We start from the raw sequence: 26,653 nt of genomic DNA, 5'->3' as shown, positions 1-26,653 counted from the left end.
CAGGTGACACTCAGGTGCTTAAACCCCCTAGAGGGGGCGTGTCAAAAAACCATCACCACACAGGTTCTTGGCACCACCACCTCTCATTCCCAGACCGTGTAAACGGGTCCCCCGTGAGAACAGCCCTGCCGATAAGACAGGGTCATCCTTTTGTACAGATTTCTACAAATGAAATCTGTGATTTGACAGAATTTGACCTCTCAAGCTGAGTCTTTTACAGGGTCCCATCATCGTTCCTGGCAGGACTCCCAATCTCCCTTAAAAAGGAACGTGTGACCTATTTTAAAATTCCTCCAGGGAAAGAGTCAGCATGTTGCCTTGGCAACTGAGGCACCCTCTAGGAGTCCTGCGTGGTTCTTCCTTCAGTCTAACCTACTTCCGCCCTGATGTAATTCAAAGCCCACTCACCCTGTGCTGGACTCCCAGAGCTGGAGGAGCAGACAAAAGGATTCCCACCAAAACACCCTCCCTACCTCTGCCCTGCTCTGTGAGAGTTTGGGGGGCACAGAGAAAAAAGGAGTGTGAAAAGGAGGGGGACTGGAGGCCCACAGGAGGGCCCTCTCACCCAGAAATGGAGGCTCTCTGAGTTTTGCTGACCCTGTCCTTCTGCCTTCCCCTCCACTGACCACTCTCAGCCCTGGACCCAACAGCGTTAAGAAGCCTGCCTCTCTACCAGCCGCTCTACCCTTCATGAACTCCTACGACCCTGACTGTCTATGTCTCCCTGCAGGGCCTGTCTTCAGCTTTACCTGCACGTGCATCTGTCACCCTTTCCCAAAACCAAAGTTCCTGGAAGGGAGGTTCAAGAGGGAGGGGACATATATACACCTATGGCTAATTCATGTTGCTATATGGCAGAAATCAAACCAATATTATAAAGCAAATATCCTTCCATTAAAAATAAATAATCTTAAAAAACCCCAAAGTTCCTGGAGTCAACAACCCATATCTGAGGTCTCTCTGCAGCCACCACATCCTGGCATGTATTATTAACACACGTTTCTACTGACTTCAAAGACAGTTTCAAGGCTTCTTTCCCCTGGTCCAGGCTCCCGAGCACATGGCAAACTCCCCTTCACCCACTGTCCACATGGAGAAGAAATTATGGCACCTATAGGTATCAGGACCTTAGTGGGACTCCCCATAAGGCAAAGTCCTCTGTCCTGGCTCTGTTTAGAAGGTGGGAAGCAGATCTTTGGTGGACAGAGTAAGGAACTGGCACAATTGCTTTCCAGGACTATTTTGGCTGCCTATGACAAAAGCCCAAGTCAAAGTGGGTAAAGCAAAAACAAAGGAGGAGAGAAGAAAGAGATTCACTTCATTGAAAAGGCTGGATCCAGGAGATCCAACAACGTGATCTCCATCTCTTAACATCATCCTCTCTATTTTCACTGCATTCCCAGTGGGTCTTCCCCACATGATGACCACGAGGACCACAAAGAGAACCGCTTGTCTACCCTACCAGGCTTGTGATTTTAGCACAAATAAAATGCCACCTTGCCAGATTTTCATCCGAGTCCCAGGACTGATGCTCCCAGGGTCCTGTTGAGTACTGAACTATCTCCCCAGGCCAAGCCTGAGTCCTGTCTCTGCCCCTGGCAGCTGGGTGGAATCACCCTCACGAGCCTTGTCTGCTTGAGCAGGGGAGTGGTGGTATCCCAATGCAAAATCAAAGTGGTGTTAGCAGAAGAAGGGGGCATGGAGGCAGGGCTGACAAGCACAGCAGAAGTCCACGGCCATTTGCACGTTCTTTTTTCATCTTTTGTCATGTTCAGAATAGTAAGACATGGACTTGAAGGATCTACCCCTAAAGTAACATCTTTAGTTCTGAAGGAGTGGGCAGAGCCAGAGAAGAAGCGAGCTGAGAAAAAAAAAAGTGAGTCTCCTAAAATTGGCACTCACCCTAAGTTTACGGAGAGAGGAGTGAATGGGCGTCTCATTGAAATGCCCAGTTCCGCTCCACCTGGAGGCCCGTCTCGCTGGCTGTTCACTGCCAGCCGGACTTCGCAGCCATCGGAATGTTTTTCTTAATTATACGTCTGTATTTAAAGAACAAATCATGGTGCTTATCATGCTGCCTGCACACAGGGACCTGGATGAGCCTGCTGACACAAAGCAGTTTCTAAGCAACTTGTGGAGCTGGTGCCTAATGCAACAGCCACAAGACTTGGAGGAAAAAGAAAATAAAGCCCAAGGAAACTCAACGTGGAGCCAACCGTGACTGGTTCTTCAAGGCTGCACAGGATCCTAGAGGAGGTTAATTCCATCTCAGGCCGACGGAAAGGGGTTTGTTTCCAGAGACCTGGGACCTCTCTGGTGTGGGATGCTTGATAAGCAGGCTTCTGGAAAATTCCAATAAGCACTCTGTTTCAGTGAGACCTGATGCCTATAATGTGTGATAACAGAAATGCTGATGTTCGGAACTATGAGAGGCTCTGAGCATTGTAGGCAACTCCAGGGAAGAGGCGAGGAAAGAGGGGCAGGGCAGGTCAAGGCTTCCAGCGCTTCTTCTCCCTTATCCTCGTGTGGCATCACTGCCCCAAAGAGGGGATGCGCATCCCGACTGAAAGAAGTAAAGGTTCCCACCTACTGGACTGACGTGACGGCATACAAAGAGAGTGGACAATCGCAAGCAAACTGGCGTCTTGAAAAAGATCATGGGCTTTCACATCAATGAGGTCAACATCTGCAAGTGGCTACAACACTCACCATCTGTATGACTCTGGAAGCGTCATTTAACTCCTCTTTGTCTAGCCTGTCTCGCTTTTCTAATGGGAATCCTAAGAGGATCACCATGAGCATTAAACAAAATAATGATAACAAAGCTCCCTGTTCCCTGGAGGCACTTAGCAGACACCTATTTGTTCCCTTTAGGTCTTTCCCAGTACAGACTCACTCCGTGTGTCCTCCACCTGCCTCTTGTCTACAGAAAACTTTAACCTCCTAGGCCTTCCTTGAGTTCCAAGAGTAAATTTAATCAGAAGTGAGACAATGCACCATGCAAGGAAAACAGTCAAGCAAGACAAAATAACAACAGTTTAGCCACTAAATAAAGTCAAGGACCTTTAGGTCCTCCTCAAGGACTATAGGTACTATTCTGAGCCCTGTCCTTTGAGCTGTTTTTCAGACACTGAAACCCCCACCAGGTGGAAGAAGTGAACTGTATGCTGCCCACACACACATAGATCCCGACTGGTTGGAGCCAGACAGTTAATGATGGGTGACTCCCAATTACCTCACCACCAACCAATCAGAAGAACATCCATGAGCTGATCACACACCCTGCAACCCTCCTCCCTTGCCCTGTCTTTAAAAGCCTTTCCCTGAAAGCCTTCGGGGAGTTTGGTCTTTTGAACACTAGCTGCCTGGACTCCTTGCTTGGCACCCTGCAATAAACACTGCACTTTCCTTCAATGCAACTCAGTATCAGTAGATTGGCTTTAGTGCATGTTAGCAAGCAGACTCAAGTATGGTCTGGTAAGAGTAGATGCTTAGCAAATACCTATTTCTTCCCTTTCCCTCAAAATCTTCTCTTACCTGCTCCTGATGCTTCTCTTTGCATCATTTAAATCTGCGTGTCCATTCTATAGGCAGCACTTGAGGGCCAGTAGCACACCAGCTGCCGGGGCTGTGCGTACAGAAGCCACATGGGCCTTCCTAGCCCTAGAGGTGCTCACAGCAGCTGGAGTGACCCAGAGACCAGACGAAGTGGCCAGAGAATCACAGGTTGATGGATGAGTACCAGACAGGCCAGTGCAACAGGAAACAACGTCAGGCACGTAAGGGCAGTGAAGGGGTGAATGGGGGCCATGGGAGCATCAGGTTTGAAACTTGCAGGGCTAGGGGATACTTGTGAGCCACCAGCCTGGAGAGCTGGAGCACCCTGGAGCTTGTGAGCCTTGCTAAGAGGTTGGTGCTTTACCTTACGTATAGAAAAGCGAATGGATCAGATTTTCATTTTACAAAGGTCACTCTGGCTGTTGGGAGGAATATGAGTTAGAGGAATGGGGTGGGTCAGACTGGACACGAGGCTACAGTAGAAATGGTTGGAATAGATATCAGTGCCCTCACCCCAAAACCTGGAGCACCCACTGGCCTGTCTCTCCACTGCCAAGGCTGGCATCTCTTTGCCAGAGGACCTTCCTTGCCTTGGTTTTGCCCCTACTTTGCAAACTCCACAGTAGGTCAAAAGTGATGACTGGTTGGAGTTAGGTTATGGACACCTTGGCTCTATTACCCTATGGGTAGGATAAGCTCTGAGATGTGTCTACTGCGGCTTCTTCAATGGGGTGAAGGGCCAGTTTCCCACAGCAGTCGCTGAAGTGTGGCACACTCTACGTTGGCCTCCTCCCTTTCTTTGATTCACTTTCCCTCTTGCCCACCTCACTTTCCAAATAAATAGCTTATATATGAATCCTTGTCTCAGAGACAGCTGCTGGAGAAACCCAAACCAAGGTTACCAACAGCAAAACCTTTCCTAAGAAGTGATTTTGACATCAGGGAAGAGAAAAAAGGCACTGGCATTCACAGGAGAACAGGCATGGGGGATAAAGTTTGCCTGTACCTCCTGTTTCACTCCATTCTGCTACAGTAACATGAAGGATCAAGTGGGAATTGAGAGGTTACATCTTGGACACCATACACATCATCATTTAGCTCTACATGGAATCCCAAAGCCCTGAGATTGTGGGGAGGGTCTTTGGCTCTTCCTTAAGCATCCCCTGGCATTCTCCTCCAGCTGATGCAACAGAAGAATACTTAATGCCGATTTTACACACCCAAGACCCTGCCATGAAACCATCTGCAGAAGCAGAAACCAAGTTCTGGAAGGAATTCAGTGTCAGAAAAATAAAACAAGCTCCAGCATTTGGCAATCATTCATTTGTTAATTAGAAATTCAGTAAATATTTATTAAGCACTTCTTGTGTGCCAGCCCTTATGGTAGGTTCTATGGATATGACCTTGAACAAAGATAGAGTTTCCTTTGTTCTCCTTGTGACCAGATGGATTGTCAATGGTCACTTTCCTGTTTGAGTGCTCTGAGTTATATGCTTAGTTGAGGGCACTAAAGACAGATTCCCTCTTCTTCTCAACATGATATTCCAACAACTCAAAGTAATGGAAAAACACCAACGACCCAATAGCATAGAAAAATGCACAAATGACAGAGACAGTTCACCAAAACAAAATCAATAACTCTTATACACATGAAAAGATTCGCAATGTACTCACAATAGAAAAGTTATCAGCTCATCAAAGATCAAAACTTTGATTAGCATACTGTATTGGAAACAATGTAGAAAAATAGGCATTTCATATATTGCTGATAGAGGCATAAACTATAAAATCTCTGTGAAGGAAATTTGGAAACCTCCTGCAATAGTACAAATGCATAATGCTATTTCATTCCAATTCATTTTTCTCTAAGGTAAACTCACACTTTTGTGAGCCATGGCATATGTATAAGGACAGGGTCATTGCAGCATTTGACAAAATGGTAATCAACTTAAATTATAATATGTCCATCAATGTGGGGGAAAAAAGAAGCTGTTTGTGTACTATAAGGAAAGTTCTCCAAAATTGTGTTAAATTTTTTTTAAGTAAGGAAACAACAATATGTAAAATATGCTACCATTTGCAAAATACATATGTATATATGTATGTAGTAGACATTTGGAATATATATATTCACTTATTTGCCCATGCACAAAATAGTTCTGGACAAAACATAGGAACTATCTAACGCTGCCTTGAAAGAAAAGATTCAATGGCTAGAGAATAGATGAAAAGATTTTTTTTTCATTCCAAACCTTATTATATCTTTTTAATTTTGAAGCATGTGGATGTAGTACTTAATTTTAATTTATATTGTATTTTATATTGTAATTTATACTGTAGTATTTACAATAAATAATATAATTAATCTCTTGAAAATAAATTTCATCAGAGCACTAAAGCATTAACTGTGCCTTGTCTCTGACTAGGTATTAGTCAGGGTAAACAATGCCAGCTGCTGTAACAAACAATTCCAAATCTCAGTAGCTTCAAAAAACATAAAATGACTTACATCAAAGCTGGATACCGCTGAGGCATCCTGTTCAAAGCAGTCTGATTCCATCTCATGGTCTTTGATGTCACCCTGGTTTCATCCAGCTGGCAAATGAAGTAAAGAAAGACTCTGAGGAAAGTACACTGAACATTCAATGACTCCAGTGCAGAAACGAAACTCATTACTTCTGCTCACATTACATGCGGAAGGAGACTGGGAGATTTAGTACTCCTGTATGGCCAGGAGGAAAATGAAATGGTTTACAGAGCACAAAGCATTCTCTCTGCCACAAAGGGTCATACTGAACCTCCATGGCAACTACACTGGATTCTGGAGATTCTATTGGTCATTTCCCTAATCAACTCTTTATATCTGTTAATGAAAAAAAATAAAAGATCTTTCTTTTAGGGTGGTTATACATTTACACCAAAACTGAGAGGAAGGTACAGCAATTTCCCATATACTCCCTGCCCCTATGCATGCCGAGACTCTCCCATTATTAACATCCTCCACCAAAGTGATATTGTCATTGCAACTGGTGAACCTACAGCAACAAGTCACAATCACCCAAAGTGCGTATTTTCCAGCAGTGTTTACTCCTGGCTTTGTACAGTCTACAGATTTTATCTGTTAACTTTTGCTATGTGACGAATCATCAAAAACGTAACAACTTAAAATGCCCATGATTCTTTAACGATTTGAACTGGTCTCAGATGATGGTTCTTCTGGTCTCACCTCATTCACGCCTCTGCAGACAGCTGCCAGGTCAGCTGGGAACTGACTGACTGAGAACAGCCTCAGCTAAGATGGCTTGTCTCCACTCAACATGACTGTCACTCTCTAGCTTGCTAGCCTGGGTTGTCACGTGACGGCTGATCATGCGCGGAACAGGCACCGTGCCACTGCCACCACTTTGTAGTGGTCAAATTAAGCTACAGAGCCGTCTCAGGCTGAGAGTGTACGTAAATGAACTCCACGTCATGGTGAGAGGAGTTGCAAAGTCACATTGTAAATACGGGAAGGACAGTAACCATGCCCGTGTTTGCCATCTACCACGGTTCTGTTCAGAGCTTCCCTGGTGGCTCAGATGATAAAGAATCTGCCCGCAATGTGGGAAAGCCAGGTTCGTTCAATCCCTGGGGCAAGAAGATCCCCTGGTGAAGGGAAGGGCAACCCACTCCAGTATTCTCGCCTGGAAAATTCCATGGACAGAGAAGCCTCGCAGGCTACAGTCCAAGAGGTTGCAAAGAGTCGGACACGACTGAGCGACTAACTTTCACCTTCACTTTTATAGTTCTATACAAAGACCTCTGAGGAAAAAAAAAATTGGTTCACATCCATGCCAAGGCCTTCCTGGGAATAGTTCTTGATGAAGTTGTCAACCAAGGTCAGTCTTCTGCTAGAAAAGGTCATGGAACTGCCTTTACATAACCCCTGACATCAAAACCTACACAGGTATCGACAGAGTTAAATCATAGGTGCTAAAGTAAATCAAGGAGAACTCCAAGATGACAAAAACACAGGACAATTTATGGAGAAATTTGTTAATAATACAAATCATTCACTCAGAGTTAGAACTGGCCTTAGAGATCATTTATCCTACTGTTTTTTAAATGTCTGACATGAAACCAAGAGAGTTCCAGAAAGGTGATTCATAAGATCACTAAGGAGAAAATCATATACCAAATACGATTGGAAAGGAACTCTGAGTCTTTGCACCCCTGCTTTTACAAAGGTTACCATGATTTTTATAATGAAGAAGCCATTAGCATCCTTATTGCAAAGATCCTTCTACTCACTATACAGATGTTCGCTTAGAATTGCCCTGAGGTTATCTGGATTCATTTGATTTTTACTACGCAATATCTTTTGATGTTGAAGGAGCCAATATATGTTGAAGGCCTACTACACAGAAAGCATTGTGTTAAATCCTTCAGTATAGAGTCTGTTTCTCTCTGCCTTAAGACTTAAGAGTCTTTCAAATGTCTTCTCTATGTCTGTTTTTATTCTAGACAGATGCCTGTCGATTCACCTTCCAAGTCAAGCCTTTATTCCAAGCCAAGTTTCCAGTCTCCCTCACTGTCCCATTCAAGGGTCCGTTCCTGCTCTAGTGAACATCAACCTGATTTTTTATATATATAAATGTTTTTTTTTTTGGCTGTGCTGGGTCTTTGTTGCTACAAGCGGGCTTTCTCCAGTTACAGTGAAGGGGGCTCCTCGCCAGTTGCAGTGTGTGTGGGCTTCTCAATGCGGGGGCTCCTCTTGCTGCAGAGCCTGGGCTCTAGAGCGTACAGGCTCAGTAACTGCAGCACACAGGCTCAGCTGCTCCATGGCACAAGGGATCTTCCTAGACCAGGGATCAAACCCATGTCCCCTGCACTGGCAGGCAGATTCCTAACCACTGGGCCACCAGGGAAGTCGTCAACCTGCTTTTTACATCCACCAGTTTTATGCTGCCTCTCGTCAGCACTAGCCCACCCAGGTCTCCAATTGCTCTCTCAGTCTGAGTAGCAGGAGGTCCTCACTAGCCCCCCACACTCCCACTTTCCATCTATAGCCATGGCCCTTCTTTGAAAACACCTGCTTCATGTCCATTTGTTATTAAAATCATACAGCAAACCAGGAATCATTTTTCCACTTCTCTTCAAGCCTGGTTCTCTTTGACTCACATGATATCATCTCATTTCTGGAAACTCCATTGCTACATGATAAATAATAAAAAGATTAATAGGAAATGACTGAAATCTTTATTTTGAAATAAGAATCCCACATGGCAACAAGAGGTTAGTTGCTATGAGACAAATCTCTGACATCTGATCACGTAAAAATTCTATTCTTGGCCCTGCCATCTATTCTTGGCCCAGCCAGGAGAATTAATTGAGTCACTCTATCTCTCTGGGCCTTTTTTTCCTCCTCTCCCTCCTGTTGGTAAGAGGGCCACTGACTGCCTACCATCTCCCTAAATTTCCAGCTCCCAGAAGAGCTGGTTGGAAGTGCTGGTGAACAAGGATGCCAAGAGTTAATGGGAATGTCCCCATCCCAAGAGAATTCTGGGACGGCTTGGCTAACTCCATCTGTTGAGGCTCCATAAATGTCAGAAGTTAGCAGGGAAGTTATGTCTAGCTGGTCAATGAATTGGGATTTCCTGTGTGCATTAGTATACCATTTAGGAGGTAGATTAAGAATATCTACCTCCGGGCTTCCCTGATGGCTCAGCTGGTAAAGAATCTGCCTGCAATGTGGGAGACCTGGGTTCAATCCCTGGGTTGGGAAGATCCCCTGGAGAAAGGAACAGCTACCCACTCCAGTATTCTGGCCTGGAGAATTCCATGGACTGTATAGTCCATGGGGTCCCAAAGAGGTGGACACGACTGAGCGACTTTTTCACTTTCCTAAATGGTGCGACCACTGTGGAAAGCAACACGGAAGTGTGACTGAACGCAAGTCTAGGTGTCCGAAGCGCACAGAGACCCAACAATAGTGAAATGTCACAGTTGGAAGAGAGAAAGGCTTGCTGTGCGGCCAGGTAAGGAGATGGGTGGCTCCTGCCTTAAAATCTCTGAACTCTGAAGGCTCTCAGCAAAGCCCTTTTATAGGTGAGGGAGGGACATGGCTAGTTGTCACAAACTTCTTAGTGTGGAACCTTTTGTTCACAATGTTCCTGTAAACTTCAACTTCCATCAAAACAAATGTTATTCTCTGTTCTGCAACTTTTTATCTAAAGTTGTAATATTCTTAAAGGTCATGACCTGAGGATTATACAAATAAGGCAAAGGGAGGCACTGAATTCGGTCTCCATTCCTCCTTGCGACTTTTAACACTTAACAAATCTGTAAGCAAAGCTACATCATTACCTCTCATTTCACTGGTTCAAGATCCCAAGACTCAACTTTCACCCTCCCAGGGCCAGACCCTGGCTTAGAGAAGGGGTCCCCACGCAGGCCAGTCACCCTGCACAGGAGTTCTGGTCCAGCCCCCAGCCTGGGTCCTCCCGCCAGTGCCCAGCCCAGCTTAGGAGGCAAATCTCAGCCCAAGACGCCCTCAGAGCCAGGCCCCCAGACTCCATCTGGCCATCATCACTGAGGGAGCCAGGCACCCAGCACCCAGCAGACCTCAGGCTCCTCAGGCTGAGCAAACTGGTCATAGCAATGCTGACCGCTGGTGCAGTGGTACCGGCCAGGTGTTAATGGGCCTGTGTCCACCCCACCCCTATTACAGAAGTTCCTCAAAAAACTTAGAACTACCACATATAATCCAGCAATCCCTCTTCCGTGTATTTATCCAAGAGAACTGAAATCACGATCTCAAAAAGATATTTGGACCCCTATGTTTATTCAGCCCTATTCACAATAACCAAACGATGGGAACTACCTAAATAGTCCACCAGTAGAATGAATGAAGAAAATGTGGCATCTGCACACAGTGGAAAATTATTCAACCAGTCAAAGGACAAATGCATGAATCCGATCATAGGAGGTATTTAAAGCAGTCAAACTCATAGAAACACAAAGTAGAATGTGCTTGACTGACTGCGGGGAGCAGGACATGGGGAGCTGCTCAATGAGTACAGAGTGGAAAGTTCTAGAGAAATTCTACACAACACTGTGTCCACAGCTGACAATATCGCACTGTGTACTTAAAACTCTGTGAAGAGGATATACTTATGTTATATGGTCTTTACCACAATAAAAAAATGATAATAGTAAAATCTATCCCCTACCTTCCTATTGGTCTATGATAGAAAAATTAAAAATGGTCAGAAGTGGGTAAGAGCTATACAAATGTAAGAGATCATTACTTTGGTTATTACCCCATCTTGTTTTTTATCTATTTCAGAATACAAGATTATTCTCTAATTAAGTCTAAATTGGTGCGGGGGGAGGCTTTGTTTTAGCCCCGATCCACCAGGACTCCTCTGGTGCCAAAGAGCAGACAGGGCAGCAACACAAATGAGCCGAAGCCAGCAAGACTCCTTAACCACGGACAGAGAGGAGCTGATAGTGTGAAGCTGAGAAAACACTGCCTTACAGAGCTTTCCTCAGCTCATGTGTACATCCAAAGGCAGAGCTGTGCTCTTTAGCCAGGAAAGCAAGGGTATTCTTCATACCCTGGTCAGAGATGTTTCAGAGTCCTGGAGAGTCAGAGGCAGGAGCATACAAAGAAAAATGCCACTGCATCCCCAGCTTAGAAGGAAAAAAAATACCAATTGATCTCCAGAAGCTAGCCCAGAGCTTAGCACTCATCAGTCTAAATACACAGAAAATATTGGTTGTATAGGGGAGGGATGGATGGATGGATAGAAGAGGGGAGTGGGAATGAATGAACAAGCAAAAAAATGTTTCCAAGTTGGGCTTCTATCTTTAGGAAGAGATGTCTCTCTGCCAAAATGATCGTACACTGCTATTTCAACAAGTACCCAGGCAGACTTTGCTCATGAAAAGTTTTTCATCGATGTTCACCACAATGCCTCTGCAGACTTAAAGGATGACTTTTTACAAAATTATAAAAAGTACTCCTTATCATACACCATTCCCAAGGGGATGTATTCCAGAGACGCAAGGATGGTTCATATTCTGCAAATCAGTGTGATACACCACATGAACAAAAGGAAGGATAAAAATCATATGATCATCTCAATAGATGCACAAAAGTACAAAACGTACTTGACAAAATTCAACATTCATTTATGATTAAAAACTTTCAATAGAGTAGTATAGAGGAAACATACTGCACCACAATGGAGACCACACATGACAAACCAATAACTGAAATCATTCTCCATGTGGAAAAGCTGAAAGCTTCTCCTCTCAGGTCAAAAACAAAACAAGGATGCCACTCTTGCCATCCTCATTCAACACAGTATCAGAAGTCCTGAGACAGGAGATAGATGGGCTGCAGGGCAAACAGCTGGAGTCTGTTCCCTGTGGACCCACACTCTGAGATGAAGATTATAGAATAATAGGAGAGGCTGAGCCTTCCCATATAGGAGATAAAAGACCACATATTCCCCATTCCCAAAGTCAAGACCTTCCAGACTAATAAGACCCTTGGAGGTCAAAAGTGGAATATTAACCTTCCGATAGGCCTCTTCACTAGAATCCAACTTGGCTGAGAGATGTGCACACACATATTGGAGGACCCCAAAATATACCAAATACAGATTCATAACCAGCTAAATCAAAATGATTGGCCATAGGACACCCACAAGAAACTCTGTGTTAAACTGTTTAATATCACAAAGGTGCAACTCTCTGAGTCCACCCCTGTGTCTATCCACATACTGTATTCTTTTCCTTCTAAGAAACACTTTGTTTCACTACTTGCTGTCTTTGTGGGAATTCTTTTCTGCAAAGCCAAAGGGCCAGGGCCTTGTCACTGACCAATAGTCTAGAAGCTAGGATTCAGCACTCTCTGCTGTGGCCCAACCTTAATCTCTGGCCAGGAACCGAAACCCTGCTTCAAGCTGAGGCCACCCGAGATCAGTCCCAACCATGATAATTAGGCAAGAAAAAGAAATATTAATACAAGGCACCCAAATTGAAAAAGAAGAAGTAAACCTATTACTATGGTTTGCTCTATGATGCTCTGTAGGAAAAACCCTGACTAGACCAAGAAATTAAGAACTAATCATTGAATTCAGTCAAGTTACACGACACAAAATCATATAGTATGTTCTCCTTTTTGTCTGGCTTCTTTAACATAATGTGTTTGAAATTAGTCAGTTATTGTGAACAGCAGAAGCTCATTCCTTTGCGCGCTGAGGAAGATATTCCAATGGCCAGATCACATATGGAAGTGTTCAAAGTCACTGATTGCCGAGGGAAGGAAAACCAGGACCAAAATGCAAGATATCTACAGACTCGCTAGAACAGCTACAAACAAATGCGGACAGCACCAGTGGCAGTGAGGGTAAGTGGGAACTGGAACTCCTGGACACCACGGCAAAGGAGTGTAAGCTAGGAAAGTCACTGCGGAAGACTGCTTGGCTTTCTAGTGAAACTGAAACACTCGCCTGTTCCATGAACTAGCGATCTCACCCCTTGATATTTATGTACTCAAGAGAAATGAAAACATAAATCCACAAGACCTGTACGAGAATATTCATAGCAGCTTTACTTATAAAAGTCCCAAGTGGAAACAGCTTTGTGTGTGAGCTGCTCAGTGGTGCTTGGCTCTTTGAGGCCTCATGAACTGTCACCCTCCAGGATCCTCTGTTCACGGGACTCTCCAGGCAAGAATACCAGAGTGGGCTGCCATTCCCTTCTCCAAGGGATCTTCCTGACCCAGGGATTGAACCTGGGTCTCCCACACTGTGGGCAGATTCTCTGCCATCCAGGGGAACAGCTTTAATGTCCACCAATTAGAGAGTGGATAAATAAATTGCAGTGTATCTATACAATGGGCATAATGCTCTGGGGCTTCAGTTTATGGAAAGAATAAAGTTTATCCCTCTAACAATTTTGTGTATGGCATAATGTGGGCACTGGCTTACAAATATGGGATTTTTGTTTTTGTTGTTACATAAATAAGAAACAAAGAAAAGTAGGTGAAAAAAGACATAAATCAACATGCTGACTGCCAACTCCTCAGTCAGTTCAGTTCAGTTCAGTTGCTCAGTCGTGTCCCTAAGCCTACTTAAATTTCTCATCTCCCTGGATCTAGCTGCCATTACTCTGACTTACTACAAGTGGGAAGTAGTCAGGAAATAAAACCATTTTTGCAACAACAACAAAAAGTAACCATAAAGCTTTGTTTTAGAGCCTTAACTTTCATAAAAGAGCCAAATTTCCTGCACATGTTTAATCTGTTCAACTCAGACATTTTAAAGTACCTACTTCCACATCCTTTCCATAATCTTTATTCCATTTTATTAGCAAATGATTCATTTCCTAGTCTGTTTTCATCTTGAAACCACCTCAAAACTCTCTGGAAAGAATCAGGAAAATAATCACATGCACTCATAAAGAAACATAGATGTTTATACACATACACGCATTCAAATACGGACACGCACACATGTCGCCTTCACCTACGTACATAGGGAAGTCTTCATGTTTTCTACATGGATGTACGGTAAGCATCATATCAAACAATGAGCCACTTGATAGCAAATATGCCAGATCACACATCCGAGTGAGGTTCCCTGAAGGGCAGACTCTCTATCCTTATGCTGACAATGCTATTCTTGCTCAAAACATTTTTGGATTTTTGGAAGCTACATAACATAGCGAAGAAATGAAAAAATATTATAGCAGAGCCTGGAGGAGAAAACCTACCCTAAAATATTTGAAGAACCACTGTTCAAAAGAAGAATTACACTTATCATCTCCAATTTATAGATGAGGAAACTGAAGCTACATCACTTGTCCAAGGTCACTTGCCAATAAGGAGTGATGTCAAGTCTGTCCGTGATCTGCTTTATCACTGGTCCCCTTAGAACAGAATGGGACAGACTAGTGATGAAGAATGATAAAGACGGAAGCAGATGTTTCCCACTCTGGTGGGAGAGTACTGGTGTACAGTGGGTGCTTCAAGGGGAAAATGTTCAATCAAGCCCCGGGGTGGGGGATGGGGGAGTGGTAGGTATCAGGAAGGACTTCACGGAAGAGCTACCACTCACAGGAAGGGGCTTTAAAAAGCTGATTCAGCTCTTTGCATATAATGGGTTTTTATTTGCTCACCTTTTTCCAAGGTCATTTCAGAAAAAAGCCAGGAGGGACTTGGAACATCCTTAATACAATTGGCTGGCCCTCAAAGGGTGTCTAACCCCTCTAGCGTGGATAGGACGAGGAGACAGCCTTGGAAAATGGGACCACTGTGGGGATTTAGGGCTTCCCTGGCGGCTCAGAGGGTAAAGAATCTCCTTGAAACGCAGGAGACTTGGGTTCAATCCCTGGGTGAGGAAGATCTCCTGGAAGAGGTCATGGCAATCCACTCCAGTATTCTTGTCTGGAGAATCCCATGGATAGAGGAGTCTGGCAGGCTACAGTCCATGAGGTCGCAAAGACTTGGACATGACTTAGCAACTAACACTTTCACACTTTGATGGGGATTTAAGTGGGCTCCCGATGCCTTCTCCCCTCTGCCTCTCAGACTCCAGAAATCCATGCTCAGATCTTCTTTAGCAATCATGTGGTAATCCAAGAAGGGTAGGTGCACGTGTGCACGCGTGTGCGTGTGTGTGTGTGCTGGGCGGGCAGGGAAAAGGGCCCAAGGCCTGGGGCCGTCTCTCCCTCAGCTCAGAGCATCCAGCTCCTGCACACAGGAAGCTGAAGCTGCCTGGCCCTTTGATCGGGACCCCATGCTGTGCCTGGTTCAGGGAATTTTTAAATTCTCTTTCATTTTATTGAGCGGCTTCCCACCCCACCTCCCATCCCCGAGCCAGGTCTCAAGATTATTGGGTCCTTCTTCTTATTGATTTGTTTTTCTGACCTTTGTAGTAGATACAGAAATATATGGATGGAAGAAAGAGAAGGGGAGGAAGCTGAGGCAGCCTCGGAAGGGAGGGCGCGTGGCGAGGGCCTTGTGTCTGCCCACATTTCACAGAAAAGAGGCAAGCAGGATGGCAGTGCCTGGTGCCCGGGAAGGGGAAGCCCCTGGCTCATGGGGGCAGCCACTGAAGACCAGGCCAGGCCACCACTCCGTGTCCCCCACAGCACCAGAGACTGACACCACCCTCTGTTTCTCTGTATACCTGCTTCCTGAGCCTGCTCCGTGAGCACCCACTCCCTGCCAAACTGCACTAGGAGCAGGAATGCACCCATTCTTTCCTTGCCCTCCCTCCATGAGTCCCGTTTTTGCATTAAACCCACATCCTCTGGCCAACCACACTGGTGCATGTCCCATCCTTGACACGGAGGAGGAGGAAGTGAGGATTTGTGGATGCGTTGCATCGGCACTGAGAAAGGGGTTTTATTATATGACCAAGCGCTGGGCAAGACTGTTCCTCCAGAAACAGAAGCTGGGGCCCACGGTGCAGCCAACTGGAAGGCCATGCTGGATATGAGTGTGATTCTTGCCCCTGACCTCTCCTCAAAGCCAAGGAAGAAGGCTTCAAAATGAGGATCTGGGATTCCTACAAGAGGGTTCCTACAAGTCTGGCCCCTCAAGTCCCAGGCATGAGCTGTGCCTACGTTAGCAGGGACATGCCTAGAGAGGTGGGGCGTGGCAGAAGAGGAGCACCTGGGACAGCCTGTCTGCTGAGGACGGTGCTGTTAAGTCCCCCACAGGTCAAGCAGACATCACAGACTGGACTGGACTCGTCTTTCTGGGCTGCATGCCAGGCAGGGGAGGGCGGCAGCAGGAGGCTGAGAGGTAGGCTCCACGGTGAAAGCTGAGTGGGGTGTGGGAGCGGTCAGTCTCCATCAGGGAGTGACCGCAGGGCCCTTCCAGACCCAAGCCCCTCACAAGCAAGCCTGGCCTTTGGACTTGGGTCACAGAGAGCATCAATAACTGGTCAGGGTCGGCCCAAGAAACACCATCACTGGGACTTACCTGGTGGTCCAGTGGCTAAGACTTTGCGCTCCCAATGCTGGGGGCCTGGGTTCTATCCCTAGTTGAGGAACTAGATCCCATATGCTGCAATTAAGACCTGGCACAACAAAATAAGTAAATAAAAATAATTTTTTGTTTTTTTTTTTAAAAGAAACACCAACGCCCATCAAAGGGAGCACCCAAGAAAGGACTATTATAGAAAGAGATGCTTGACTTCTCTCCCCTTTACCAGGGACAACATCCTGCAGGAACCAGGCTCTAAAAAGAAAGTAGGGGCTCCAAGCTTGCCTGGGGGAATGGAAGTAATAGACGTGAGATTTCAATTGAGTTTGAGAGTTAGCAGGCTCTAGGAAGCCCCCGGACTCCTATCTCCTCACCGCTACCTTTGGGTACACACAGGCTTGACTTCCAACTGCCAGAACCTGCATCTCTATACCTGCAGGCTCCCTCTGCAGTAAACACCTCTCCGCCCTCAGGGGGGTGAATCAACACCCCTGAGAAGCAGCCCACATCCACTGACACATGGGCATCTCTCATTTGGGCAGAATAGACCCTAAGTCACTTGTTCTACACTGTATTCATTATCTTTGAGTGCATAAGAACTCACTCCCAAAACCTAGCAGCTTGAGATTGGCTGGTCTGGCTCCAGGTCACTCATGAGCTTGTAACCAAGATGTCGGCTGGGGCTGCAGTCAGTCCCAGGCTTGACTGGGCCTGCATGATCTGCTTCCAAGGTGGCTCATCCACATATCTGGCCACTGGCAGGAGGCCTCATCACATCACATCATCCATCATCACACATGCTTGCCCATATGGCTTCTTGAGTGTCCTCACAACCTGTGGCTAGCTTTCCCCAGGGCTGTAATCCAAGAGAGACCAAAGTATAGAGAGGAAAGTCTGTTATGACCCTGCCTCAAAAATCAGATCCTGTGTTAATTATCTACAGCTGCGTAACTAATGACCCCAAGACTTATCAGCTTAAATATGTATTAAGTCACAGTTTCTATGGGTCAGGAATCTGGGAACAGCTTAGTCGGGGGAAGGGGGTACCTTTTGGTGTCTATGGGAGTCTCTCTCAAGGCTGCAGCCAGGGCTGAAGTCATTGCAAGGCTCGACTGGGGAAGGATCCCCTTCCAGGTTCCCTTGCGTGGCTAGTGGCAGATCACAGGGCCTTGGGGGCTGTTTTCTGGAGACACTAGTCCTCACCACATGGGTCCCTCCATAGGGTAGCTCACAGCACAGGGGCTGGTTTGTTCTCAGGGCCAGTGGAGAAAAGAGCAAGAGGGCATAACCAAGGCAAAAGCCAGAGTCTTTCTGGGACCTAATCTTGGAAGTGAGAACTACCACCTTTGTTATATTCCTTTGGTTAGAACAGAGTTACTTCTTACTGGTTACAAGTTCTACTCCTCCAGGAAAGGGACTTCCACAGGGCATGGACTCAGGAGGTGGAGATAACTGAGGCCATCTCGGAGGTTGCCCATCATGGATGGCATCACTCATTTCTGCCCTGTCTTTCTGGACACATGGGCCACATACATAGCTCACTGTGGGAGGGAGTTACACAGGGGACATGAACTTGGGGGGCCAGGATCACTGGGGGCCAACTTGAAGATGGCTTCCACAAAAACTGTTGCCAGAGAGCCTGAGTGAGGTTAAGCACCTCTTGATAATACATTCTCAAACGTCCCTCTTCCCTTCCCTGGCCACTTCCTCACTCTCCTGCTGGTCTTTCCTGGCATCACCTCCCACATAAACCACCTGCACATGAGCCCTTATCTTGAGGTCTACTTTTGGGGGAACCCAGGTTAAGACCAAGAGTGAAACTTTAAACTAAACTCATACAAAAGCCGTGTGTGTGTGTGTCTGTGTGTGTTAGGAACTGATGCAAAATTGACTTCTTACCATGGAACACACCAAACATTTTGAAGGCCATTGCAGTAAGTACACGATTTCTGAGCATGAGAGGCTTCATTTAACCCTGATGAAATCTAGAGGACTAGGCCTTAGAGAAGATTCAGAGCTGATAGACAGAAGCCGAAGAAATATGAAACGTCGGAAAGTACACTGAATATCCAGAAACAATAACATGCGAAATGAGACTATTCCCTTGAGCTCATCTCCCCTTGTGTTTTGGAGTTATGCCCTCATGCCTATCTGCTTATCACCTTCCTTCAATAGGGGCCTTGTGTCAAGACGTCCATATTCTGCTTGGGCTCCAGTCAAGCCTTGTGCCCAGCAAATATTTCATACATTCATGAGGGAGACTTGCTCAGTAACCAAAATGTAAAGATGAAATGCAAAACACTTCAGAGCATGTTGGGGGATGGGGGTGGCAGTGGGGAGTTTCCCAGGAGGAAGCTAAATCACTTGAAACAACTGTACGTTTTCATACATTTTTCAAAACTCACTTTGAGACTGACTGTAGATAGACAGGTATCAAATGACTCTTGACCTCTAAGTACCCAAAAAATGCCCAGGAGAAATCAAGGCCTTCCAATGCACTCAGTTGTGGTTCTATCAAGGGCTGGCTGGAGGAGCTTAAATCCAAATTAATTACCCAGACGTCTCTAGTTCAGAAGTTGGGCCACAGACAAACTCATCAGCATGCAACGGCAGCACCATTCCCACGGTGAGAAGAAAAGGGAGCAGGATAATGAGGGCAGCAGATAAAAGGGAGGCCACGGAGGAGGATCTTAATTGTATCTTAATTGAGTCACACACTTTCTCCTTCAGGCAGATCTCAGCCCTCAAGTCAAAAAAGAGAGTGGCCTTTCTGCTGGGGTGCTTCCTGTGTCCCAGCCACATCCCGTGTCCAAGGTCAATATACTGTGGCATTCGATTAGGAAACAAGCAAATTCGTGAACTGCTGCCGCAATAATGCTAGACAGCAAACCACCTCAGGTCTTAGCAATAATCACGCATTTCCACTCATGCTTCAGTGGGTCCCCAGGTCATCTGGGGTTGGCAGATCCAGGCTGGGCTTGGCTGAGTGTTTCTGCCCCAAGCTTTGGCCTTCCCTGAGGTTTGGCCCATCTCTGCTCCACATGTGTTCATTCCAGGGCCCAGACTCAATGGGATGCAGATACCGAGAAGGTCTTCACTGAGCATAAGAGAAAGATTTGATGTGTCTGAGACCTCTCCAGGCCTGAGCTTAGAAGTGGTACCCACTCATTTCTGTCCATAGACCACCAGCCCAAAGAAGTCATATGGCCAAGCCCAAAGTTAAGAGGTGGAGACGACACCGCACCCACAATGGATGAGGATGAGGGTGTCAGGCAGTTTAAGGATGCAGACTGATAATGTCATCTGCCAAAGCCTGAGTCTCCCTCCACACTGAAATTCCAATCATTTTGTGTTGTTTCTGGTAATCAGGAAGTATAAAGGTGGGCATGGCATGTGCACACCCCTGGCCCCCACGAATCCTGGAGGACACCCCCCACTTCACTTGCACTGCAGGGCTGGTTGGGGTGGACCTTGGCACTCGGGAGACTGTACTGTCAGAACCGGTTATCACTGTGTTATCCAGAGAGTGTGACGTGGCCTCTGGCTTTGGAATGTGAGGGTAATTGTGGGTTATGTGGTCATTCCCAGGGAAAGAAGAAGGCGGCCTTTCTTCAAAGACAGATGGGCTACTCTACAATTACGAATGGTCTACAACCATATTGTCCCTTTTACACTGGGTTTGGCCTATGTGGTTGGCTGGCAAGGCTATTTCTGGGAAAGAAAAGGCTTCATTTATTTTCTGAAGGTAGGGTCAAAAAAGGGGGAAAAAAAAAAACACACATTTTTTGGGCTTGGATTGACAACTACAGAAAACTACCCCCAGACTGCACCAACCTGCATGGCTTGAACTCAGTTGTGACAAAAGTACCTCCTCAGGTCCTGTGAGCCACCCCTGGCTATGCCCAGGGTCACAAGGCACAGACCTGCAGGGTGACCTGGCTCCAGGGTGCCTGCCCAAGGAGTGAGTGGCGACTGGATTCCAGCCCATCCTCCACTTGGCAAGCCAACCCCCCAGACTAGGGCTGTATCATCCCATAGGAAGGAGTACCTTTGATTGTCCATCTGCCCACAAGGGGCAGCTTTTGGTAATTCACAGAAAGACAACTTGCCAGCAAAGGGGCATGAATCTCCTTGGAAGTCAGATGCTCGGCTCTAGCAGATGGCCCAGGGCTGCCTGGCACAAGGTGGCACACTGGACTGCTGTTTCCTACTCCTCAGCACCCACATCCTTTGCCACATGACTCTGCAGGGCCCCCCACTAGACAAGGAGGGCCGCACACCTCCGTCTACTCACAGGGGTCTTGGCTGTATGACTTGCTTTGCTTGGTGGAATGTCAGTGGAGCTGTGGTGAGCAGTGGCTTTCAAATGCACTTACTTCATCAAACCTGGCCCCCTGAGCCTCTGCCACCTGCCACAGGAAGGGCATGCTCCTAACAGCCACTGGTACTAGGTGAAGGAGCCCCATGGAGACCCACAGCCACCTTCAAGGTCCCACAGATCAATAAGCAAAAGTGATAAATGTGTGCTCTTTGTTATGCTGCACTATTGCAACAAAAACTGACTAATACACACGGTGATTCACAGAGTGAGATAAACTCCCTCAGAGCAAGAAGCCTGGGTAGTGCAGCTAAGAGAAAGCATCTGGGGTGAAAAGAAAACAGAAAAACCAAGTTGATATTCTGCCAAAGGACTGAGCAGAGAGGCCGACTCCAGCTGGAATGGAACCTGAGGACATCAGATGAAAGCTAATGAATTCAAAAGAGGAGCTGGAAGTGACGCCCTGCCAGATTCAGGAACTGAACTCCTGGGACTTCACAGAAGCACGCCTGAGGCTTCCACTGTGGCTGAGGAGGGGCTACCAAGAGTTCTGAGTGTGCCCAGATATTTATGATGTTAATCAAGGTGGCCCCAAAGTGAGTGCCACTCAAGGGAGCAAAGGCTCACCATGCTGGGCATCATGGGGGATGGGGGGACAAGGATGCCCAGAACACCCTGCTTTCAGCACAAGGGCTACAACGCACTCCCAGGGCAGCCCTTCTGAGGACAGCGGACATTCTGTCTGCAAGAGTCTTTCCACAGAGTCAGCCAGTTTTTAACGAGGGCTGTACACCAGGAAGTGCAGCCACCTCACTGCCCATTTTTTCCGCCTTGATCACAGTCCATCCAGCTGCAGTTGCTTTGGCTTTTGCTAATACAGATGCACATCTCACCACTTGCAGCGGTGAACTACAGAACGTTCAGGTTTTACTGGCTTGTGGGGAGAGATACTGGAAAGGAGAAAGGAAGGAGATTCCTCTGCTACACGGCTTCCAAGCCAAAACCAAATACCCAAGTCAAATGCTTAATACCCAAAGGTCACCCGGGAAAACAAGCCCAAGCGTAACGTGCGCCACACTTGGACAGAAAGGACACAGTAGGCACTCTCCAAGTGTCCTGCTTCCCTGGTATGACTGTGCCAGACTCCAGGGCCATGAGGACAATGACACTGGGGTTCACTCCTTTAGGAACTGTTTACAACAGTACCCAGAAAGAATCGCTTTGCTAAGAACTTTTTCAATAACAAGAAGATTCTAGGAGAAGAACAGCAGGTAAAGGAGATTTAATAAAATGTAAAACTGTAAACTACTTTCATGTAAAACTGAGCTTCAGTAAAATGATACCTATTGAAAACCAATCACTGGGGCTTTCACATGAGCCACTGCTAATCCCCTCAAAACCTGCAAGCTAAGTGTCCTAATTCCTGGTTTGACACACGCAGGAGTCAAGGTTAGAACTGTAACATGACCAACTGTCAGTTACCCAGCCACTAAGTGACAGAACCTGGGTTCAAATCCACTGCTGATCTGACTCTGAAATTTATTTTCTTTCCATGATACTAGACTGACATTAACCCTGTATTTCATATAAAAGCAGATATAAAATCTCAATGTCTAACAGATGTAATTTTCTTGAGTTTTCTAGTACCCAACTTAATGTCTCTCTCCAGTTCAGTCCACCAGGGCGATGGTAACCCAAACTCAGGCAACTGCTGGGCCCTGTCCTCCCCAGGCTGCACAGCGGGCACTCGAGATGCTCCACAGCATGTCTCCCCAGACACGTGGTTTTAGCCCAGTGGCAGATGACATGTCCACAATGGTCCCCATATGCTGCCAGCACCCAAGTCGAGCAGGAGCCGCCACACCTCTCTGTTCTGCTGCTTCAGTGGAGGGGCGCCCTGGCCTCCAGATCATCTAGGAAGACAATTTTGAGACCCAACCATCCCAGGGTCCCCAGAGAAACTGAGCCCCAGCTTCTGCAGGGCTAACCTGCTCATCACTGCCCCTTCCACTGGCTTTTCCTCCTTTCCTGACTCACTCCTCCCACCCCCTCACTTCTACTTCCTGGAATCTCCTCCCAAATAAACTACTTACACTCCCTGATGGCTCAGGCAGTAAAGAATCCACCTGCAATGCAGGAGCCACAAAAGACTCAAATTCCACCCCTGGGTCGGGAAGATCCCCTAGAAGAGGTCATGGCAACCCACTCCAGTATTCTTGGCTGCAGAATCCCATGGACAGAGGAGCCTGGCGGGCCACAGTCCACAGAGTCACACAGAGTCAGACACGACTGGAGCGACTCAGCACGCATGCACAGGTGAATCCTTGTCTCGGGATCTGTTTCCAGAGAAACTCACACTAATGTGGTTTAGGTCCAGGTTCCTGGGGATTTCTGCAGGGTGAAGGCATAGCAAGGACAGATGGATGGATACGGTTTAACCAATGGGCCCTTCACTTGCCCCCTGAGGTGTCAGCAGGGACATCCCCACCCCAACATCCCAGCCACCAGGCTACGGAGCTGTGGCTGAGTTGCCCTGTGTTCTGTCCTCTGGCTCACTCAGGCCCTCTTTTCTGTTTCTGTGCCAGGCCACACGGGGGTTACAGAATCCTCTGAAACACTCCATATAGCCATTCCCACCTCCCCAGGGCTCCACCCAGGGAAGAACACAGAGGCCTCCTCTCAGGTCTCATCGACTGGTGTTGGCTTTGGCTGCTTCCCCGAAGCTACACCAAGAAACCAGAGCTGGGGTCCCTCTCTCTAGGACCACCAGAGTCCATCCTTTCATCACTTTGCTTCTGGCTCCCTTTATCCCCACCCAGGGAGAAGCCGTCTCCCCTGAAACATCCCCCTCCCTCATGCTATGTCCCCTTAGCGTTTCGTCTATGCCCAAGTCCCCGCCATCCCCCGAGGGCCCCAGTTTGCAGAGCCCAAAGTCAGGAAGAAACCGGCAGGCTACATTCTGCTTTCTGCTTGTCACTTCTGTCTCTGAAACAATTATTTCAGGCTGGTCCCCTAAAATCCTTGGAAGGTTTGGGGGTAGAGGGGGGACCACTGTAGTAAAAATGAGGGAACTAAAAATACAAATATCCATTTCCATTGTTTTAATATCATCCTTCCACCTTTACGGGCTTCCCAGGTAGCTCAGATGGTAAAGAATCCACCTGCAACTCAGGAGACCCGAGTTTGATCCCTGGGTCAGGAAGATCCCCTGGAGAAGGGAATGGCAAACCACTCCAGTATTTTTGCCTGGAGAATCCCATGGACAGAGGAGCCTGATGGGCATGGGGTCACAATGAATCGGACACGACTGAGTGACTAACCCTTTCTTCACTTCTATTCTTTTCCACCTTTATGAGACACATTAAAAATAATCCCTCGTACAATGCAGTCCTAATGTGAAATCCCACTGTTTCTTCCCCAAGTGACTGGAGGAGAGTCCTTCGTTTCCTCCAGATCCTCCCTGTGCCCTCGCCTTCTGGACTGGCTTCCTCATTTCCTGACACCAGGGTTTCTGCACTTTGAGAAGCGCTGCCCAGCCCCTCTGCTCACACTCTGAGTTCAGGTTTGACTACGATTCGGGAGACGCTGGCTTTCCTTCTCATCAGCCTTTCTGTACAATGACTGCTGTGACTGGCAGTTGCCCAAGAAGCACTGCTCCTGCTTTTCCGTCCCCACCCCCACGGTGGCGCTGTGCTGGGAAAGGCACTTTCTGCCCCTGTGGCATCTGACCGCACACCCACCAAGGCCCCGCCTCAGCCAGGTCCCGTGAGGGCATGGCTGGCCCAGGTTTGCATCCAAACCCAGGAGACAACCATGCCATCAGCTCTCAGGAGAAAATGAGGTCCTGATAGAGATGGCTTCTGACACTCACAGAATCACCACGAGGCCCACGTTTTTAACTGTCTCAGAAAGGAGAATCCCCTGGTCAAAAGGAAACAGCCCTCTGCCGCTTCCCCAGGTGCCCTGAACTTGCCGCCCAGTGTGGGGCTCAGTGGGTGGCTTGTGGCTGCCACTTTTAAATATCAGCTCAAACTCTCTTTAAGAACCATTTCTAACTCTGGCTTTGAGACAAGAAATAGCACCAAAACCCATAAAACGTCCCATACAAAATGTACTGTACCACCATTTTTTTTTAATGAGGAAGATCTCAATATGTTGATATGAAACCATAACCAAGATACATCGCATGGGGAAGCAAGCAAGTGACAGAACAATGTATTACAGATTTTTAAGCAGTTTATATAAATAGTTACTGCTTCCCTGCTGGATCAGTGGTAAAGAATCCTCCTAGCAATGCAGGGGACATGGGTTCAGTCCCTGGGTTGGGATGATCCCCTGGAGGAGGGCATGGTAACCACTCCAGTATTTTCGCCTGGGAAATCCCACAGACAGAGGAGCCTGGTGGGCACAGTCCGTGAGGTTGCAGAGAGTCGGACAAGACCTATCAACTAAACAACAACAACAATATAACAATAAATGAAGAATGTCTCTTAAAAGAAGTATTTTTAAAAACCAAAAATGTCAGGAGTTCCTGAGGAGGGAGCCTGGCAACTCAGGATTATTTCTCCTTTTCACTGAACCAGCTTCACCATCTCCCTATATTACTTTTAAAAGGAGGCAAAGAAAAAGGAAGCACACTGTTAAATTGAACAGAGGCTCATAAAAAACAATCTATGGGCACCATATTTACTCAAGGAACTTGTTGAAAATGGCAATTCCAGTTGGTCAGGGAACTCTAGGATCTGCATTTCTAATCAGACCCTGGGTGATCCTCACGTCAATGGACTGTGCTCTGAAAAAAAACCTACCACAAAATGCTAGCCTCACAGGGCTGCAGGGCAGGCTGCTGAAGGCTCTGGAAGAACTGGTGGACGGGAGACAGGCAGTGTTGAGGGCACCTGGGCATCCCGAGGGCCATCCCTGGAAGGGCAGCAACTCTGCTCACCATGACACCGAGTCAAGTAAGGGACAAGCCGCTTCCTTTCTGCACTCACCTCTGAGATCCATGACAACCATCGCACTGGATGGTGGACTTGGTAGCAGCTTACTTTGTTCGCTTGCTCCTTTTCCTTTGTAGAAAATGCTCCCCTAACCTAAATGGTGAGCAAAATTCAAAACAGCATAATTATAAAAGAAAAGGGAAGCTGAGATTCACAAGTGGCATGAAATCTAAACTCGAACCCAACAGACCTTTGTAACAATCTACCAAAAAAAAAAAAAAAAAAAGAAAGACAGAGAAAGCAAAGGCAAACAATTCCAAAATGATTTAAAACTAACTGACATCTGGTTATAAAGGAAAGAGTCGTCAGGCACCCAAACTTGAGGTGATGATGGACTTCTAATGAATCTTAAAAATTACAAAATTGCAGTGACTACTGGGAAGTAAAGATGTCCCCACTAAATGGTGGCGGTGATACAAAAAGCACTAGCTGGTCCTTTAGGTTGATTTCCTGGGGCTGCGAAGGCAAGAGAAACAGGTGCAGAAGAAAAGCAGAGCAATCAGTTGTTTGCAGGCCAATCTGGAATTTTAATTCACGCAGGCTCCAGGTGCCTGGGCCAACACAGTTCTCAGCTGCTCTTAAGTGCTTCACAAACTCTAGCAGGCACTGGTGATGGGACGAGCCCTAGACAGAGGTTCCAGGAGCCCTGCCTAGTCCCGGCATCCTGCATATGTCCCCGAGAAGAGCAGGGAAGAAGGACAGGGTAATCAAACAAAAGATGCATGCTGGGACTCCGTGGTCCAGCATGCAGCTGAACCTGGGACCCCGTTGGACCCCAGCCCCACCCCC

General features: G+C 46.9%; 1 long non-coding RNA gene across 1 annotated transcript in view; it reads right to left on the bottom strand.

Moving 5' to 3' along the window:
- The window catches only part of LOC129635260 (uncharacterized), a 31,087-nt gene extending 4,748 nt beyond the window's left edge, over positions 1-26,339 (bottom strand). Inside the window, exons 1-3 of the long non-coding RNA XR_008706189.1 lie at positions 26,146-26,339; positions 25,859-25,957; positions 6,068-6,153 (exon numbers count right to left, since the gene is read on the bottom strand). This is a non-coding gene — a long non-coding RNA (uncharacterized LOC129635260). The remainder of the gene's footprint in view (positions 1-6,067; positions 6,154-25,858; positions 25,958-26,145) is intronic.
- Positions 26,340-26,653: the final 314 nt, after the last annotated feature.

This window comes from Bubalus kerabau, chromosome 20 (assembly GCF_029407905.1).
Source record: "Bubalus kerabau isolate K-KA32 ecotype Philippines breed swamp buffalo chromosome 20, PCC_UOA_SB_1v2, whole genome shotgun sequence".
Lineage (NCBI taxonomy): Eukaryota > Metazoa > Chordata > Mammalia > Artiodactyla > Bovidae > Bubalus > Bubalus kerabau.
This window is presented reverse-complemented; position numbering and strand designations above follow the sequence as displayed.